This window comes from Lepidochelys kempii, chromosome 1 (genome assembly GCF_965140285.1).
Source record: "Lepidochelys kempii isolate rLepKem1 chromosome 1, rLepKem1.hap1, whole genome shotgun sequence".
Lineage (NCBI taxonomy): Eukaryota > Metazoa > Chordata > Testudines > Cheloniidae > Lepidochelys > Lepidochelys kempii.
In genome coordinates this window covers 264,358,922-264,377,565 of record NC_136380.1, presented here as the reverse complement: position 1 = coordinate 264,377,565, position 18,644 = coordinate 264,358,922, and positions in this window count along the sequence as shown.

The window sequence follows — 18,644 nt, the reverse complement described above, 5'->3', positions numbered from 1 at the left end:
GCTAGGGTGCTCAGTGGTATTAAGTGCTGAAAGTTCAGCTCAAGCTGAGAGAGGATGGGGGTCAGTGAGTTAGCTCTTATCTGCAAGAGCACTTTGACATATGGAATGTTTGTTCAGAGTGATTATCTGGGTGGAGAGCACCATAGAGGTTATTGCTCAAATAAATTCCTTATTAATGAAATCACAGTATTTGCCTTCACCTTTTCCCTCCTGCTGTCTACTCCAAACACAAATATACTCTAGTGCAGCAGGTGTGCCTGGGGAATACCAGGAAAGTTTAGAAGGAATGGCAGTAGAGATTTTTTACGGAGGAGTGTTCAGAGAAGTCCACGGAGAGGAAATGTTTGCAGGCATTATTCATAGGTGGGCAGGACCAGGCATTTTGGAATGTGGCTTGATGGAGAGGAAATCCACAAGAATCTACCAGACAGAGCAGGGGGAGGAGAGGGAGAGGAGTGTGTTTTAGTGAATTGAATTTGTAGCTCTTGGGGCCTAGGAGATAGCTAGGAAGGGCTACCTAGGGGGAAGGGCATGTCCTCTCCCTTCCCTGCTTGTGGAAAGCAGGATAGGCCTCTGTTTCCCAGCATTTTGCATGACACTGAGCCTTTTGCATCTTCTGTTTATTCATAAAACTGGCCCTGAGGAAAGGGAAATAGAGCTGAACTTGAGAGTTTGGGCTTTATTTGGACTACCCCCAAGCCATCTCCACACTTTGGAGTGTAAGAAAGAGATCTGTAAGAAGAAGTACCATTAGATCATATAGGGCATAATCATTGTACATTGACCATTGAAAGCAATGGCAAAGTTCCCATTGGCTTTGATGGAGCAAGATCACACTCATAGTCTTTCCCTCAGCCTAGTTTCCAGTATTTTGTCCTCTTGCCTGTCCAGTTTGAAATTACTGAAGTGACTGGGCTGACATGACAGTGCTCCCCTTGGGAGTCTATTCCGCACACTGACAGTGTTCACTGGTAGGAAATGTTTCTGGATAGCCAAATTAAAGTTTCCTTTTGCTCAAATTCATTCCATTACTGCTAGCCACATTTTCTTGGACCACCTAAAATGTTCAGTGCATCGCATGTGCTTTTACCCCTCCAAGTTTCACTTTCTTCCCCTTGAGAAAGAACCCAGGTTTTCAGAAGACGCCCTTCTTCGTCAATCGGAAATTAAACAGCTCAATCAAAGGGAAGCTTGAAGTTCCAAGAGCCTGATTGGCAGAGTTGCGGGGCATCCAGAATTCCAGCTGCAGTCAACGGGCGCAGCAGGTGCTCAGCACCTCTGGAAGGCAGGCCACAAGTGTCAGCGAAAGGTGAAGTGTCACAGCCCAGGGCGGTGCAGGGTGGAGGCGATCATTGCAATTGCAGACACATGCAGCACTGATTTAAAGGCGAGTCCAACAAACGTCACAACTGATAGGATAATGAGGGCCTTGATGTCACGGTCAACATCACATGCCTGTAATAAAGCCCAAATTATTCAGAGTGAAGAATATAGAAAATCTAAATGAGTTTTCACCATTTAGGCTCTTGTGTTCACATTTTCCCTGGACTTCTATAACTACCACGCTAGAGGACTGCCATACATTCTCCAAGGGGTTGCCCCTCCCACTGCCAGTGCAGAGAGATGCACCATTAGACTGTACACTCTTTGGGGCCAGGGCTGTCTCTTTGTATATGGTTGCATGGTGCCTAGCACAAAGGTCCTTGGCTTCTGGTGCTACCATTATACAAGTAAAGACAACAAGGAGGCCTTGTGGCACCTTAGAGACTAACAAATTTATTTGGGCATAAGCTTTCGTGGGCTAAAACCCACTTCATCAGATGCATGGAGTAGAAAATACGGGAGCAGGTATAAATACATGAGAGGATGAGAGTTGCCTTACCAAGTGTGAGGTCAGTCTAACAAGACAAATCAATTAACAGCAGGATACCAAGGGATGAAAAATAACTTTTGTAGTGGTAATGAGGGCAGCCCATTTCAAAGAGTTGAAAAGAAGGTGTGAGTAACAGTAGGGCGAAATTAGTATGGGGGAAATTAGGTTTAGGTTTTGTAATGACCCAACCAGTGATGAGCTGCCAAAATCTTAACAACCGGTTCCCTCCTCACCCCACGAGGGGGTCGTTGCCCACCCCTAGCCCCCGGGACTCCTGCCCATCCAACCCCCAGCATTCCTTGATGCCCCGCCCAGGACACCTGCCCCATCCACCCTCCTCCCCTGTCCCCTGACTGCCCCCAGAACTGGGAAGGATGGTCTCGTGGGCCACCATAGTGGGTGCCTACCGCACCCCTAAGAGCCAGAGGAACCTGCTGGGGTGGCGAGGTGGGGAGTCCCAGCAGTGCTTACCTGGGGCAGCTCCCAGGAAGCATCCGGCAGGTCCCTCTGGCTCCTAGGGGTGGGGGAGCATAGCTGGGGGGGAGCAGGGGGAGCGGCTGTTCCCCCCACTGATCACATCAAAAGTGGCTCCTTAGGCGCCAACTCCATGGGTGTTCCAGGGCTGGAGTACCCACAGGGAAAATTTGGTGAGTGCAGAGCAGCCACCAGCAGCTCCACGCCCTGTGCCCAGCCCCAGCTCACCTCCCCTCCACTCCACCTCCTCCCCTGAATGCACCGCCCCACTCTGCTTCTCCGCACTCCCTGGGCTTCCCACAAATCAGCTGTTCGGTGGGAAGCCGGGGAGGGCTGAGACACAGGTAGTGGCTTCCTGCTCAGGCCAATGGTGGCGGAGGTGAGCTGAGGTGGGGAGCAGTTCCCCTGCCCTCCCCCCCCCGGGGTTACCTGCTGCGGCGCGGGCAGCCCTCCTTGCACGCCCCCGCCCCCCCCCCCCCAGCTCACCTCCACCTCCCTGGGCCTGAGTGCAAAGCCGCCACCTGCTTCTCAGCCTGCCCTGGTTCCCACACAAACAGCTGATTCACGGGAAGCCTGGGGGGGGGTGGGGGCGGAGAAGCAGAGCGGGGCGGAGCGTTCAGGGGAGGAGGTGGAGTGGAGGTGAGGTGAGCTGGGGCTGGCGGGGGGACGGGGAGCTGCCGGTGGGTGCTCTGCACCCACCAAATTTTCCCCATGGGTGCTCCAGCTCTGGAGCACCCATGGAGTCGGCGCCAAAGGTGCCACTTTTGGCCGGTTAAATTTAGAAGCCCTTTTAGAACCAGTTGTTCTCTCGCGGAACAACCGGTTCTAAAAAGGCTTCTCAATTTAACAACCGGTTCTAGTGAACCGGTGGGAACCGGCTCCAGCTCACCACTGGACCCATCCACTCCCAGTCTTTATTCAGGCCTAATTTGATGGTGTCCAGCTTGCAAATTAATTCCAGTTCTGCAGTTTCACGTTGGAGTCTGTCTTTGACGTTTTTTTGTTGAAGAATGCCACTTTTAGGTCTGTTATTGAGTGACCAGGCAGACTGAAGTGCTCTCCTACTGGTTTTTGAATGTTATGATTCCTGATGCCAGATTTGTGTCCATTTATTCTTTAGCGTAGAGACTGTCCGGTTTGGGCAATGTACATGGCAGAGGGGCGTTGCTGGCAAGTAGTAATAATGCTGACTTGATGGCTCAGCCTGACAGAAGAGGGATTAAGCAGGGCATAAGTGTCATGCTGGCCCCTGCACAAGAGTAAATGTCACCCTAAGTGCCATAGAAGTTCTTACTTTTGGCATATAAAGCCTTAGGAATCCTGGGACCGTCCATCTGCGGGACCAGGTGCCTTACCTATGGTCACAGAAGGCTAGATCTGCAGACTCTCTCATGGTACAACCTGGAGAAAATAGGAGACATGGCCTCTCTCTAGCAAGGGCTTGTAGCTGTGCAACGCTCACTTCTTGTATATAGGATTCGGCCTATAGGGGATTTCTTTCCACGCAATGAAGCTCAATTACACTTGGAGCAACGTTATGTAAACAAATCAAAGGGGAAATTATACCAACACAGAGGAGCATCAACCACAAAATCCACACACATTGGCAATGTGAGCAGCAGCCAGAGGTTGTGGTTTCAGACAGGCAGAAGCGCAGTATGAGAGGCACTGTTTACCTAACCGTGATACTGTTACACACCCTGGTTGGCAGGGGGCCAGGGATCCAGCCTGCAGCGATTTACACGTAGCCAAAGCTGTTCACTCAGGGCGACATCTACACTGGCACCGGTAATGCACTTTAACGTGGCTTGTGTGGTCGCGGCAGAGCGCTGGGAGGGAGCTCTCCCCAGCACTCTAAAAAACCCCCTCCACAAGGGGCGCGGCTCCCAGCGCTGGGGCACTGTCTACACCGGCGCTGTACAGCGGTGGAACTTGCTGCGCTCGGGGGGGGGGTGTTTTTTCACACCCCTGAGTGAGAAAGTTGCGGCGCTGTACAGCACCAGCGCAGACAAGCCTCTGGCATGAAAGGTTGCTGTTAGTGATGGTCTTTATAGCAGAGAGCCACTGAGGACATCAGAATGTTGAAGCCGTGGGATTCCCCCCGGTGCAGGGGTGCAGTGCTCGTGGGCCGTGATGCAGGATCAAGGCCAAAGGGATTAGCTTTCCTTGACCACACTTCGTGTTTGGACATGCTGACTTTCTCTACAACAAGGCCAAAATATTCCAGTGCTAGTGCTTGGGATGGGAGCATTTTTATTAATATTTGTATTGCAATAGCACCTACGGGCCCCAATCATAAACCTGGGCCCCACTGGGCTGACTCTGTGTAAACACCGAACAAAAAGAAAGTCCACACTCTGAAGAGTTTACCATCTAATTAATTTTTCCTGGTGTAATTTACACAATGCTTGAGAGGATTTGATTTAACATGCACCTATGTAACCTGCCTGTGGCATACTAGGTTCACTGTGTTTAGGTTATTTATCATATTACTTTTAGAACAGGTGTTGTGTGCACTTAGAACTATGAAACCCAATCCCCATATAACTACTACATTCAGGAAATAAATGTCACAGTGCATATCATTCTTGTGTTTGATTCCTGCTAATCAAACACGCAGGCAGGGGCTTCTTTCCTGGACCCCTTCACCTAGCCTTTTTCCAGCTACGCACATAATTCAGGAGGCCCATTTGGATGGAAGGTTTCATCCATGGATTGGATTTCAAAGGGAGGAATGTCAAATGAGATCTTCCAGATGTAAATGGCCTCCAGATGTGGCTGTTTCTCCTCCACACAGGAGGGGGAGGAAACTGCTTTGTGAGAGTCTCTCAAGTGAAATGGAAAAACATTCTCCACCAAGAAGGGGAGGGTGGGAGGAGAAGAATAGGAACAGAAAAGGAGAGTTGAAGAAAGAGAAGGACTGAGCTACAGCTAAATGATTCAGGACGTATGTTGTGTTACAAATAATATTCCCTGTGTGTATATTAGTAGTTCATATGGTACATCAGACACCAGAAATCCAACTGCAAACAATTTAAAATGGGATGGGCCCAGTGAGTGAAGGGAGAAACAGGAAGGAATTTTGCCTACAGGAAGTTCACTCTTTCCCTAAGGGGCGCTACTGGTTGAATCCTACATTCTAAAACTCCCTAAGATCCTTTCGAGCCAGCACTCAGACCATGACCGCATTATGGTTCAGCCGTGGTTATGTAGGCTCGTTGCTAGTCCAGCTCCATGCATATTTTATAGACAATCTTCTTTTTCTCTGCAAAACTCGCCTGTAAACAGTGTACCCGTCTCTCAGATTTACAGTATTCACTACTTTAAATTATTTGCCCAAGGTGAAATTCCTCCCAGGGCAGAGGGCCAGCACAAGGCTTGTTAAATTCCCCGAGGGGAATATCACTCCAAATTGTTGCTGTGAATAGTCTCCTAGTCTGTAATTTGCTGTGAGAGTTCTGGATGGTGTAGCTCAGAGTCAGGCTTCCAGAAAAAATTGTTCATGTTTCCTGAGAGCAGAATCCAGCCCTGTTTGTTTTGTAAAGCACCAGCGGGCATCTATTGCACTGTAGATGTAAATAAGAAAAACAGCGGGTTTTCTCCAGTTTTAAAACTGTGTGGCATGGCATTTGCTCACCTTCCCCCATGTGTCTCCATCCATGCATCATTAAGGTACCTCTCACCATGGTTTGTCAAGCCCTAAGTGACATCTGATGATGTGGGAAGGATTTGGATGCCTTGTGGTAGCACACAACCACTTAGGTACCTCTGAAAAGGTCCATAAGAGATCTCAGCTGCCATACTCTCCTCCTGCTCATTGTTTCACTCTCCCCTGACCCTGGCAGGCTTTATGAAATGCTGGCCAAGAGAAAGATGTTTTCGCTGAGGGAAGCCTGCAGCAAAAAGGTGCGTTCTTTTCTGTTTGATCTCATCACAGCTGGCCGTGGCTCAGTCTGATCTCCTTTGGCAAAGCATCCCACAGCCCAAGTCCTATCGCCAAGAACTTCCTAGTCCCCGCAAGCCTGATGCTGTGCTTCTCCAGCTTCAGTGGTCTTTGTGCTTCCTGTGGGGTAAGAAGGTCTGATAGTTATCCAGATCCTAATCCATTGAGGTTCTTGGACATGAAGACTAGGACATTCAGACCTGGCAGAGAAGGGTAGCTGCAGGGCATTGGATATGGATCCCTCATTCAGAGCCACTCAGCTTTGTGGAAGTTAGGGCCGCACAGAGGCAACCTGTCACTGGCAGGGCCTCACACCAGTGGAGGGTTGAGAGTACTTCCACTCCACTCTGCCATACCATCTCCCTGTCCCTGTTCTGCCTGCGCCCTGCCCTGGAACCTCCCTGACATGATCTTGAAACTGGCAATGAGGCAGGGGATGGCTGGTGTAAGAGGCAAGGGAACTGCCTTTGCCAGATTTACACCAGTGGAGAGCTCCCTGGCACAGGGAATTGCTCCACCGGCCATCTCGGGATATCATAAGGCCACTTTGCATGGTTTACCTAGCGCAAAGTGGTTTTAGCCTGCTGGAAAAATCCAGCTCTAGGTCTGTAAGGTCAACGCAGAAGTGGACAGGAAGCCCGAAAAGAATGCAGAGCACATGCTAGCTTCCATTGCCAAATCTTAGGCTCCATGTTTCAGCAGAACTCACACACGGATCATTGTCACTCACTTTCTGTTCCAAAACATCTCTTCTCCATGATCCATCCCTATGGCTGGAATGCTGACCAGGAGGAAGGGGAAGGGGCATGCGTGTCCTCTTGAACTCTGCAGCTGCAGATGACAGAAAGAGTTAAGTCGCGTGACCTGGAATTTCAGGAGAAATGCCTCCTTCAAGGTGAGAAGCAGCCATTCCAGGATACAGCAAATAGGAATGTATCCCAAACCTGCAGACACCTCAGCCCTTCTCCCACACCCATTTCCTCCTCTCTTCTTTCCGCCCCAGTCTCTGCGGAGCTAATCTCAACAACAGAAGAGTTTGTCACCTAGCTGCTGGAGTATTGATTGTACAGTCAGGTGGAAACCAAAGAGTCTAAAAATGTCAGCCACACCAGAGGAGTTTACCTACCTTCCCTCGGGCCCGTTGCCAGCTCCTCCCCACTGTGTTTCAACATCCCATTTGCTCACATGACAGCTAGGCAGGTGGCTATTCAGGTATGGCCATTTCACCTCACATGCCTCCTGCATTTGTGCAAGGGGTGGAATTCCAGAGACCGTTTTCTCTGCCACTGAGATTGTGCACTGGTCACTAGGCCGGACTGGCACACAAGAGCACCTCTGTCTGCGCGGCTAACACTCCCTTTATCTGTTACTGCATGTTGGCGTTTGCCCATCCCCACAATGCAACGGAGAGTTCCAATTACAATTGGAATCAGTTAGTCCTGAATTAAGGGCCCCACTGCACCAATTACATACGGCCCCGAGGCAGGGATGGGCTGATCAGCAGCCTGCCCTCAAACTGTGCTCAAATTCTTCCACACAGTTATGAGGAGTTCCCAGAGAGCTAGTGTTTGTTTCCTTGCTTTTATGACTCTCCCATCACTGTTTCCCATGCATGATCTGGGTACAGTGTGTACTTTGCGGGACTCCTCCCAGAGACACGTGCTCGTCAGTGGCCGCTGCGCAGTCTGAGAGGGACACTGGCCTGGGACTAAGGGGACCAGAGCACTGCCCCGGGGCAGGAGGCGAATGAAGTGGCTCCAGTGCCACTAAGGGAGACTCTTGAGACACAACCTTCAGGTGCTTTGCCCCATCTATTTTTGTTCACAAAATATACCCACAGATCCCATTTTCCCTGAATGAAGATGGCAAAAGACAGCAGCAGAACCCCACACAGGCATTCGAAGGAAGCCCACTTGAGACACGCGTACCCGGCCCTCTAACCTGGAAACCAGATGTTTATTTTCTGAGCCCAGCTCTCTCGGACCTGCTTTCATTATTAGTATCAATATTGTTTATTGGTATTGCAGGCATCTAGGGCCTCAGTACAAGCCCATGACAAAGAGGTGTTCCCTGCCCTGAAGAGCTTACAGTCTAAAAATAAGTCAAGAAACAACAGCTGGAGCTGTGGCTGGAGCAACCACCGACAAAAATTAGTGGGTGCTTAGCACCCACCGGCAGCCAAGATCCTCCCCTCCCCCCAGTGCCTCCTGCCCGCTAGCGGCCCCACCGATCAACTCCTCCCCGTCCCTCCCAATGCCTCCTGCATGCTGCAGAACACCTGTTCAGTGGCATGCAGCCGGTGCTGGGAGGAAGGGGGAGGAGCAGAGATGGGGCGTGGTCGGGGGAGGGGGTGGGGTGAGGTAGGGAAGAGGCAGGGCGGGGATGGAGCGGAGGCAGGAAGGGGTAGGGCCTTTGGGGAAGGGGTGGAGTGGGGGTGGGGTGAGGCAGGACACGGGTGGGGCTAGGGGAAGGGGTGGAGTGGGGGTGGGAAGAGGCAGGGTAGGGGTGGGGGCTTGAAGGAAGGGGTGGAATTGGGGTCAGCCAATGGTGGAGGAGGGATGGAGTCAAGCACCCTCCAGGTAGAGAGGAAGTCGACGCCTATGCTGGGGTGTATTAACAGGAGTGTTGTATGTATGTAAGACACAGGAGGTAATTGTCCCGCTGTACTTGCCACTGGTGAGGCCTCAGCTGGAGTTCTGCGTCCAGTTTTGGGCACTTTAGGAAAGATGTGGATAAACTGGACGGAGTCCAGAGGGGAGCAACACAAGTGGTCAAAGGTTGAGAAAACCTGTTCTAGGAGGAAAGGTTAAAAGAACTGGGCATACTTGGTCTTGAGAAAAGAAGACTGAAAATGGACCTGATAAGAGCCTTCAGATCTGTTAAGGCCTGTTATAAAGAGGACTGTGACAATCCATGTCCACTTCAGGTAGGATGTTAAAGCAACTTCTTAGATAATTTTGCCATTATCCCTCCACAAGCCACTCCCTAAAACACTCTCTCTCTTGCTCTGCAGGATTGTTCCCTACAGTCTATTGTCCTTTGCCCAGTCCGTTTTGAAATGACCCCAACAACAAGGCTTCCGGCACACGGTGTAATTGTCGGCCAGGGGACGTATCAGACCTCACCATTAGGAAACATTTCCTGATATTCAGGCTGTGCTTCCCTTTGCTCACATTCATCCTCTTACTCCCTTTGGGCCGGCGCCTTGACTAAAAACCCAAATCATCACTGCATGTAACAAAGGAGGGAGTGCTTGTTCTGAGCAAGAAGCACCAACGACGTCAGGGCTATTTAAGTTGCAGCCTGCTGATTACTAAAAACAAAACGTATGTTTTTAAAATCTCATTGCTTATCCATTTATCCCAGAAAATTTCTTTGGGCTACCCTAATTAGCCCTTCCTCTCCCCCTTGGTGTTTTCATTTTGCCAAGTTATGTATCTGTTCACCTTCATACGTTAGTCCCTTCAGGCTCATAAGCATTTGATTGCTCTTTTCTGAATTGCCTCACATTTGCCAATGTCTCTAGGGCACTGAGGTAACTGGCATTGCACACGGTATTCTAGGGGCTGGCATGAGCCATTGATATTTAGACAAGACTTGCCATTGACTTCAATTCACGGCCAGTGAAGCTCCATCATTGATCGCCACAGTAGAGCCTACAGCGCAAGCAAGGTTCAGACATTTACCCACCAGTTCATCTACCCTGTCTGAGAGCAGAGCTAGACAACATGGTGGCAAAACCTTCCTGAGCCCAGTCTAACACTCCAGCTTCTGCCATTGCTACCATAAATGGAGCTGCAAGGGTGGTGAATGATGGCTATGAAGTTTGCTAGTGTGATCGCAGCTCCAGATCTCACAGGCCAGGAAGACAATAGTCCCTCTTGTGGCACTGGTGAGACTCCACTCAAGGCCATCCCACGCCACTTATTTTGAAGCACAACTCCCCAAAGATGAGCAACTAGAGCCTTTGGTACATAGTTGCTATGAAAAACAGGGCTGGTGGTGAAATACGTCTGTGAAGTTTGCTGATGTAGGAAGAGCCACTGTATGAACAGCTTAGAATTGCATTAGCTTTCTTTGCACCCACCCCAGATTTGGATGTCACATTGCAAGTTCGTAGCCAAATGTTTGTCTGTTGTCCCCACAAGTTGCTTTCAGCTTACTGTTTTTCAAGTTCCAGTATCTCTCAGTGAATAGCCGTGTTTCACTTTATTTTCCCCCAGATAATATAGTTGCATTTTTCCAAACTGACTCTCATGTTAATATTTCCTGCCCATATCCTGCCTCAACAACAAGGGAGCCACAAATGTGGTGACAGTATCTTACAAAGGAGAAATACTTAAAACATGAACATTGAGAGTGTTTCCTAGCAAGGGAGAGAGGACACGATGGAGAGACAGAGAGCAAGAGGCAAAAAAGAGGGACTACACAGGAGAGAGATATTGACCTGCCCACCCATGTTCACATTCTCTTGAGAGTCTCCCCCCGAACCCTTTAACTACCTTTAGTTTCCTGAAAAAGAGGCACTGGTTGAAATTCTGAGCCCACCTATATTGGTGTCAAACCAGAGCTACTTCACTGGCCTCAGTGGAGTTTTTCCAGATTTACATGGAAACTGGTCCACTGTACATTGTATGTTTTCTTCTTTACAAAGGGACAAACGTCTCTATATTTGGAAAAGTGATTTCTGTGTCCCTCCCCTTGTTGCTGAGTGTGTGGTTTGTTGTGTGTGTGTGTGGGGTGGGGGGGCTGGTTTTTTTTAAAGACACATGGAAACAGAGTTCTCCCCCCTCCCTTCTGCCATGTGAACAGCAGCATCTGGGAGGACCCTTCCCTGTCTCCTGCAATCACTTTTCACTCAGCTCTGGTTTTTTTCTCCTCATTTGCTCTATTGCCATTGCTTGTTCAATCCCCATCATTTGGTCTCTCCTCTGCCACTGGAGCCCTTCAGCTGCCCAATCCAATCTCCCTGCCTGCTGTGCCTTTCATCCTTCCCTCACCTCCCATGCAGTTACCCTCTTCCTTTACCCCTGCCCTGGCTTACTCCCACATTCCCTTCCTTTCCCACCGAATATTCCTTTCCCTCCACTTCAATCCCAGCAAGTGACTCCCCCGCCCCATAGAAAAGAAACCCATCTCTATGTTCATAATATTAATAAATCAATAAAGCATAGAACTACTTGGGCCTATCTCTAGCATCATCCTGGTCACTTTGCTTGTATGTCATATCCCTTTTCCCCACCCTTCCTCTGATTCTTGTCTCTTTAGAGAGACATGGTGGGTGAGATAATATCTTTTATTGGACCAACTTCTCTTGGTGAAAGAGATACGCTTTCAAGTGACACAGAGCTCTTCTTGCCTCTCGAGGCTGCGACCGTGTCTTCCTGCATGTTTGCAAAGCACCTGGCACATTTTTGCTGCTCTTCAGTATAAATGAATCTGCAGATAAAGGGAAGCGGTTCAGAAAGGGAGCAGTGAGGGCAGTTTATTTTCATGCACCACCCCTGAATCCTACCTACCAAACACAGAGCTAGATTGTAACCTTACAGACTGCTCAGGATACCAGGATAACATCCCTGTTCTGGGAAGAAAGGCCACAGGAACTGTAATTAGCCCTGGAGAAAGGCACTGCTAACACTCCTGTGGAGCAGCACCAACTCAGAGGGGAAGAATGCCACCTACTAAGCCATCAGCATCAGCTCAAGTAGTGCCTGGGTTTTTGTGGGTCTCCCAGCGAAGTAGAGGCAAGGTCTGGACATGTTTAGCTTGTAGAAGTGAAGATCACAGTTGAAGACAATGTTGCTACAAATCCTTTGAGCCATTTTGTTGAATGTAAGGAGAATAATGTGGCACTATTAACCCTGAAATTCCTGGCTGTTGACAGTTTAGACTAGGCTAACATAGGAACATACAGTCAGATTTAATAATTTTGTTAAGATGATGTTGAAGTAAAAAGAAAACAGTACAGAGTTTAAGCATAGAAGTTTCTGGTTATCAGGGAATAAGGTACAGATTATCAAGGGGTTCAAAATTCGGTTTAGGAACGGGTGGCGTAAAGAATACATAATCTGCAATCTCCCCAATTGGGGGTAAAAGTTTAACGGGTCAAAGTACAGACATTGAGCTATGGGGGTATGTTGTTCATATAATGGCTATGTTCAGGTGTGGAGTATAATGAGTGGATACAATGATGAGGATGGATTTACCCTCATTTGGTGGGATTTAATGTTCAGTGAGTTTATGGTTCCAGTTCATATGGTCCAATGGAAAAAGTCTCTCAGTCCCTTTCCCATAGTTGATGCACGATGTCGTACCGGCTCACACTATTGCTATGTTGTCAATTGACCAGGGCTCACCAGACAGTAGCTCTTGTCTTTGTTTTCCTTGCATGGGAGTGATGTTATCTTTGTAAAGAAAATAGGGGAGGACAATGCTTTGATAGAAGCAGCCCAGCACCACACCCTGGGTAGGGCCTCCATTGTCAAAGAACCATCTATGACAACAAGTGCTGGAATGGACTGATGTGGAGACAGGTTTCTAGGCATTTCTTAAAACGCAAGTGGTGTCACCTAGTTATCTTCATCGCATTCATAAGAAGACACTACACAATGCAGCATCCCAGAGGGCATAAACCTGCATGTGTAGAGACATTCCAGGGGGCGCAAGGGGGCAATAAAGAGAATCATCTCCACTGCCATCGTGGGAGAGCAAGGAGTTCCAGCAAGGGAACTGGGACAACCTCCATCCATCATCGCTTTGACAATGGAGGCCTGAGGCTCTGGGAGGGACACTTGGCCAGCCCACATGGGAAAGCCAGTGCAAATGCACCATTTGGAGTATAGCTAGTGAGCTTCTTCAACAGGAAAGTTTTCAGTGTCAAAAGGAAGACACTGGGGCTGAGGTTAAAATAAGGGGGAGTGGATGGGAGCATAGTTCCCTCACCTCTACTATGGCAGAGCGGGAGAGCCCTTCCTCCTCTCCATCCCTCAGGAGGGCTGAGTTCGCCCCTAGCTCCCGTTCCTCTTTAGCTGATGCAGTGAGAGCTCCCCTTCTAGTTTCAATCTACTTTAACCAGTGCATGGAGGAGAGCTGTAATCCCCCCAGTTCAGACATCACTGCTATATCTTCACTACCACAAGAAGCCTCGATCTGCCACTCCCTGGGAGTCAAAATCTCAATCTGATGCAACTCATAATCTCCCAGTCCAACAATTTCCCAATCTGATGGGCAGGGCCATAATCCCCAGGTCCCATGTTAGCGATTCATAATTACCCAATATTATGCGAGAGCTAGTCTAATCCCTGCACTCAGAGAAGCCATAATTTCCTCAGTCTGCTGTTCTCCTACCTGATGCAAAGATCACAGTCCATTCTAGCCAAGGTCGATGTCATAAACTGTCCAGTCTCAAGTGAAAAAGTCACAGTTCTCCAAGACAAGTTGAGAGGTCAAAATTCCCCAGACACCAACACCAGAAGAATGGATGTATCATTTTCACATTCTGGGAAGAAAAGTTGTTCTAGTGACTCTGAAAGTGACTGGGGAAGTTAGTTTCTCATCTGGTAAATGGTTTCATGTTGTTTAGAAAGAACACATGTGGGTAAAAGATTTTTGCCATGACTCTGGGCAGGCCATATCATATTACTCTCGCGTAGTGGAGTCAAGAGTGAGTCATTGAAGGTCCTGTCAATAAATGCTTCATATCACACCACGCCAGCCTGAATTCTACAGACATTAGGTACAATTCTCCACAGCACCTAAGCCCCATTTTCAAAAGGTCAATGGGACTTCAGTGCTAAATTACTTTTGAAAATGGGACTTAGGCGGTTTTGAAAATGTTACCTTTCCTATGGTTTGCAGAAATACTTGAGCTTGTTGAGCCAGGGATCATCCCTTTTTGAATGTCTAGAAAACACCTAGTACATCATTGGTACTACCATAAAAAAAGCCAGAACACTGTTGGAGAAAGACAATGAGTTTAATGTTGACTGCTACTACGTCTTTTCATATCCCTCAGCCTGTAAAGCCAGGCTCCCTTAGTACCATGAGTCTAACTGCACAGGCCTCAGACAGAGAGAGAGAGAGGAAAATTACAACAAATACATCTGTGAATACTTACAAAAACATAATGCTCCTGTGATATCAAATGCCTGTTACCTGAAAACCTATCAGAGCTTTAAGCAAGTCTCGTGTAACGCCCGCTAGAAAACTGGAATTGTTTCCTTTCAAGTGGCATAAATGAAAGTTCCCATTTCTAGCCCTGAAGGGTCATGCATGACAAACACAATTTATCACATGGTTCTGAAATGTATCATATGCTGCTGCAAATTATCATATCACATGGCGATCCCCAGAATGTGCGTATGCATCAATTGTAAAACCTGAAAACAGTGTGTGCAATATTAAAGAACCAGCCCTGCCACAAAAGCCTTTCAAAGCCTATTACAAATGACCTACTGCACCTGTTTCTGGCATTTCTAGAACTGCTGCTATACTAATTTACATTTTGAACCTTAAAGTTGCTCCCGACTCTACCCACTTCAAGCAATGACAAGTAGAGGTGCAGTGAATTACATGGAGTTCATCTCCTGTTTTGATGACCTCTGACGTTTCCCACAGCAGTCTTCCATGGTGTGACAAACTGATTTGTGCATGTGTGCAGTGGAGAGATCAAATACATTAGGACAGTAAGTGACGGAAATTGGACTGGGGTTTAATGTATACATTAGGTGTATTTTTGTCTGAAAGAATTAAAAAAAGAATACACCCAAGTGCTACAATTGCTCCTGTTTAATCTGTATGCTGAGGAGTTCTGATAAATCTAGCATGCTCTTTGGATATACATAGTTCAAACAAACCTTTGCTTTAAGATAAATCCTCATACAGTAACAACATAGCCCATTGGTTTCTGTAGTCTGGTATCCCACCCTCCAAAAGTGACCAATTCTGGATGCTTCAAAGAGAAGTTGAGCATACTTTTCCCCTCCAGCCCCAGTAATGCTCTTCACTGGGCAATATAAAATATGGCAGGATAATTATCCAGTTCGTCTCCTGATAATCAATTTCCATTTTTAAATGAGGCTTGACAAACCCTCATTTTTATCCTAGTTAATGTCACTAGAAATGCTATTCTTGTTGTATAAACAACTACTTAATATATACCTATATTAAACTAATATCCTGAAGCAGTGAGTTCCTCCAGTTATTTATGAGTTTAAAGATATTTTCATTTAAAATGATATGCTACCTTTTAACACAGTTAGGAAGAGATAATTTATTTTCTCACTTCCACCCTTTCCACCAGACTAGAAACACAGACAGATCCATGGACATGTATACCTGGAGAGAAGCTGCCATTTCTCTCATTGGAAATTCAAAGTTCCTGCCTGCACTCAAGAGATCTGGGGTACTAAGCACAATGTGGACTCCCTAGCTTGCCCATAACATCACCATGTGTCCACACACAAGACTGTCCCCAACAGCAGGCTGGGGTTTGCACCACTGTTTGGGTTACGCTTGCTGTGAGCAAGGCTAACCAACATGCTACCCACTATTGTGTCTAACTCCATGGGTGCAGTGCCAGTGAAGATGACAGTCACAGACACAACAACTCCAATGGTACAAACACCCTCAGGGATCAGTTTTGGGACCAATCTTATTTAATCTTTTTATTACTAACCTTGGCAGAAAAAGTGGGAATGTGCTAATAAAGTTTGCGGATGACACAAAGCTGGGAGGTATTGCCAATACAGAGAAGGACCAGGATATCATACAGGAGGATCTGGATGACCTTGTAAACTGGAGTAATAGTAATAGGATGAAATTTAATCGTGAAAAATGCAAGGTCATGCATTTAGGGATTAATAACAAGAATTTTTGTTATAAACTGGGGACACATCACTTGGAAGTAACAGAGGAGGAGAAGGACCTCAGAGTATTGGTTGATCACAGGATGACTATGAGCCGCCAATGTGATATGGCTGTGAAAAAAGCTAATGCTGTCTTGGGATGCATCAAGCGATGTATTTCCAGTAGAGATAAGGAGGTGTTAGTACCTTTATACAAGGCACTGGTGAGACCTCAGCCGGAATATTGTGTGCAGTTCTGGTCTCCCATGTGTAAGAAAGATGAATTCAAACTGGAACAGGTACAGAGAAGGACTAGTAGGATGATCCGAGGAATGGAAAACCTGTCTTATGAAAGGAAATTCAAAGAGCGTAACTTGTTTAGCCTAACCAAAAGAAGGCTGAGAGGAGATATGATTGCTCTCTATAACTATATCAGAGGGATAAATACCACAGAGGGAGAAGAATTATTTAAGCTCAGTACCAATGTGGACACAAGAACAAATGGATATAAACTGGCCATTAGGAAGTTTAGACTTGAAATTAGATGAAGGTTTCTAACCATCAGAGGAGTGAAGTTCTGGAACAGTCTTCCAGGGCAAGCAGTGGGGGCAAAAGACATACCTGGCTTCAAGACTAAGCTTAATAAGTTTATGGAGGGGATGGTATGATGGGATAGCCTGATTTTGGCAATTAATTTATGTTTGACTATTAGCGGTAAATATGCCCAATGGCCTGTGATGGGATGTTAGATGGGGTGGGATCTGAATTACTACAGAGAATTCTTTCCTGGGTGTCTGGCTGGTGAGTCTTGCCCACATGCTCAGGGTTTAACTGATCGCCATATTTGGGGTCGGGAAGGAATTTTCCTCCGGGGCAGATTGGCAGAGGCCCTGGGGGTTTGTCGCCTTCCTTTGCAACGTGGGGCACGGGTCACTTGCTGGAGGATTCTTTGCACCTTGAAGTCTTTAAACCATGATTTGAGGACTTCAGTAGCTCAATCATAGGTTAGGGGTTTGTTACAGGAGTGGGTGGGTGAGATTCTGTGGCCTGCATTGTGCAGGAGGTCAGACTAGATGATCATAATGGTCCCTTCTGACCTTAAAGTCTATGATTCTATGATCCCTCCCATGACCATCCTTTGGGGCACAGGTCACTGTCTATGTGGCCTGGCTGGTAAAGTTTCTGTACTAACTAGGTGTCAAGATTTCCAGATGGGGGAGTAAAGAAGAAACTTCTCCCTGTGGGCAGGTTATTCCATACCTGCCTACTCAGGGATTCTTGAACTTCCCCCTGAAGCAGCTGGTGCTGGACTGGATGAACAGACAGACTGATCTGGTATGGCAATTCGTGTGACTACAATTCCCTTTATCCATACAAAGAGTGCTGTACATACCACAGATCTCTCTGCACACCACTTCGCACCAGCGCCCATTTCTTCGCAGTCGCAGTGTGTTCTAGGCAAGTTGGCTCAGCGTTGTGTCTCAGAGATGCCATCATACAAACATCTCGCCAAGTGCCCGAAGAGAAAATGAAAACCCCATGCTGAGATGAGCATCACTCACTCTAGTAAACAGCATTGGGAGAACAGGAAAGGGGTAATGGGGCAGTGTCTCTGCCAACAGCCTCTCTGGGGCGGGGAAGAAAATGTACTTTTCACCTCCGCTTTCCGTGACTATTCTAGAGGATGTCACCAAAACAGCCCGGTGAGCTAGGGCCCATTTAGCCTTATGCTGTAGCTGGAGGACAAAACCCTGACTCCACTGAAACCAATGGCAGTATTCCCATTGACTTCAATGGAGCTGAGACTGCACTCGGTGCATGTGAGCAGTTCTCACTCCTGCCAACTAGAGCCCAGTTTACGCTTTGTACTAAAACTAGACAGGGGACACAGAAAAGGCAGCAGTGCCGGACAGAGGGAGTAGTCTGAAAAAGAGCCAGTATGTCTTTTCACCAGCTCAGACCTCGAAAAGCATCTGCTTCCTTTTTATGAGAACACTCCAGTGTCCTCGTCATTAGAGATGGAAAAGCCTTACCGAGTTATTTTGTCTGTTACTGCTCTGCTCTGCAAATGCAGGCTTATTCCCTAAAGCAGAGGATCTCAAACTCTTTCCTAGTAGGGCCACATTTTTAACAAGAGAGCTTGCTATGGATGCCATCTCCTTGCCATTCACCATCACCCAGACCCCTCTCCTTCCCAGTCACAACTATCTAACGGCCCCAAGGCACCTCAGCCATGGGGAAAGTGTTCTTGTATTTTTGGATGTCTCTAGTGTGATGAGTGTATTATCCTCTGAAAACAGTTCCTCACACTGTCTCCTCATTTCAGCTCTCCTTCCGGCCTGCTCTCACCTGGACACAAGGAGGCAAGCCATACCCATCAGGCGAACAGGTACTCCACTGCTTCAGGGACTGCCGTTCAGGGATCTCGGCTCCATAGTGTATTTCCAAAGGGCTCACCCAGTCCCATTCTGCAAGAATGATCAATATCCCCTTCCCCTGCTCCCTTCGG